Source organism: Catharus ustulatus, chromosome Z, assembly GCF_009819885.2.
Source record: "Catharus ustulatus isolate bCatUst1 chromosome Z, bCatUst1.pri.v2, whole genome shotgun sequence".
NCBI lineage: Eukaryota > Metazoa > Chordata > Aves > Passeriformes > Turdidae > Catharus > Catharus ustulatus.
Window position 1 is genome coordinate 12,343,664 of NC_046262.2, and position 2,921 is coordinate 12,346,584.

Consider the following 2,921-nt stretch of genomic DNA (forward strand, 5'->3'; position numbering starts at 1 on the left):
CACTCGGGTATGGGATGGAGCAGCGAAGTCCCCAGGAGACCAAGTGGGTCCCGGAGCCCCCGCGCCGGCACAGCGCCGAGCCCCCGAGCTGCGGGACGGAGGGACCCGCGCTGGGCATGGCCGGGCCGGGCCGCCCCCAAAGGTGACACCTGGCTGGGGGTTTGCTTCGTACGCCCTCCGCCCCAGGTGTGCGTATGTGTGTGGTTGTGCATTCACACGTGTGCGCACCGGCTCGTCTCTCTCTCCCTCTCCAGGGGAAGGCGAGCAGCCCCCAGGCGGTCCCCTCGGGGACCGCTGCCCGTCCCAGACTCCGCGGGTACGGCTGCCTGATGCAGAGAAGGCCACCAGAGCTGCATCCTCGGCAGGGCGGAGAAAAGGGAGAAAGGGACGGCGGGTCCCGTCCGGACACTGCCACCGTCAGCGGCAGCGTGGGCTGCCTATTCCCGACTCTGCTCAATCGCCTGCGCCACCTCGTCTGCTGTGTGCGACTTTCCCTCTCCCTCTTCCCATTCTCCCGTGTAAGTCGCGGGCCCTGCAGGGGGAGGATGCAGGAGGCAAGTCGGACCAGTGCTGCATGCCCTAGGCTTTTTGCACAGCCCATCCTGCACAACTTGCACCCTGTCTGCTCCCCTTGGATAGGAAGTAGTGTCAGGACCGTGCATGTGGGCTCCAGAGCCAACTGCGTGCATGCCAACACTTGTTTGCTCTCCATCACTCTGAAAAGTGCATAACCCTCCAAGCTCTTAATTGTGAGGGAGATCTCAGGCCAGGGGGCTGTAGCACAGTAGAGGGGGTCACAGTCAACTCACTAGATAGAATGGGAACGAGAATCAGTCCCTGTGACCTCCAGGGGAGAGTGAAGGTTTTTGAGATGTTTATCGGAAATTTGGAGGGGTGTGCTGAATGTCATCTGGATGGGCTCCCAGGACAAATATTTCTGCAGAAGGCATCTTCTGAATTTCTATTGGATGACAGGCTGGAGTGACAAACACGAAATTTCTTGTGAAGCCCTTTGGGCAGCATGGCTTTTCCACACTGCAGTCATCTACCTACTGAGGGGAAATTTCACAACTGTTTCCACTAAATGAGACATTTGTGATGAAGCGGTCAGCCTTTCTTGGGACCATGTTCCCATCTCTGCAGGAGCAACAGATTTGTGTCTCAGAAATAATGTCTGAAAGTATTACTTTATTAGATTTTTTTTTTTTTTTAATTTCAGGATTTTTTTTAACTAACTGTGCCATTTGAAGAAGGACTAACTTGCATGAAAGAGATTTCTTCTAAGTACAGGAGAGTAAAATATCCCCCAAAGTTATCTACTTTATAAATATTAAACAGTATTATACACAAATGTAAATGTTCACTTAAAAGTAATCTTCAGTTTTTTCAGTACAATCTAGTGATAGGCACCTGGAATAAAAGTTCCTGAAGTACAGCCTCTTTGCCGGCAGCAAATGGGGCAATGACAGAACAATCTGTTGAAAAGAAACAGGGTATATGGTATCTGTACAATAAAGACAGAGGCATCTGATAAATGCATCTGTTTATATGTGTGTGCTCACCATAAGGGGACAGGAGGAAGCGTTACAAGAAGCAGTGCTTGGTTTGGCTCAGTAATGTTCAGGTTGTGCTACCTCTGTCACAAAATTATTTTTGTGTGGTTGTGAGACAGGCAGTGGATGCAAGTGCTTTGTGCACCAAGTGCTGTGTGCACAAAAAGTTATTCCTGGCTCCCACCCTGAGCAGAGCAGAGGAACCTGAGCAGAGCAGAACACAAGGAAGATGAAGTTTGGTGCCTCCAATAAAGGTTGGGGACTTAGGCACGCTGAATGGAATGCCTTGGTTACACCGTTTATGGTGACACAGAGTCCTAGCATTTTAAGTGTGAGATCATTAACTAAAACTTTACTGCACATATTGATGAAATGACCTCAACACATTATTCTTTTGCATGAGTTTTGTCAGTGCAAAGTCACTAATTTTCTTTAAATAACAGAAGGTAATGAAGCCAAGGCAGAGATTGTACATCTATAATACTGCAGGAGTTTATTTTTCCTTGCTATTAAAAGCTGCTGAAAACCCATTTTTTAGCTTATGTGTTATTTAGCTCACAAGAACCACAGTGAAAGGAAATGTTAGGCAGATGTCTTAGCTGCACTAACAGGATGGCTGAAAAAATGGAGAGCAGACCTGCTAGTTCTTAATCACAAAATAATGTACCTGCCTCTCCCTGTGCTGCCGGCACAAATCTCTTGGTAAGGAGGCTTACTGAGAGCCCTGTGCTCTCTTTCTTGATGGAAAGTAAAGTAGCTGCTGAAAGATTTCAATAGTTCTATTAAAAGCTAACAAAAGCTAAAAAAACCCTTCAGAATTGATTATATTTTTGTACGCAGATCTTGAAAGTTTCGGAGCTGCTTGAGATAAAACTCTTTTTGGTGAAGAAAAAAAAAAAGAATGTCTGCTGTCAGGAGAAAAAAAACAGGAAGAGAAAAATGACCCATTCGGACCTAAATATGTCTTTACATTGTAAAGGTTGCTGCTTTTAAAACAAGCTAAAAAGCTGCTTGACATTATGCAGTATGGTCTCATTTTTTGTTTATATGTGTCAATATGACGTATAGATCTCTTAAGATGTCAAGCGGTCCATACTTTGAAATATGAAACATGGTTTCGTAGTCACAGTGTGACTGCTCAGGCAGTAAGTGGTGGTTTCCTTGGTTTTAGTAATGGAGGACACCATGCTGTTGTGGAAGCAAGTGTCCTTGGAAGTCATCTGAGTACCAAGAATATGCACCAAGCGGCTGCATGCCTGGGGAAGCAGCTGTGTTTTGGGCCACAGCTGCCTGCTCCTGTGTGATGTGAAATGCCCTTGGTCATCCCTAGGCCTGCAGGACATCCCTGCAGCATTCAGCCAAAGCCTG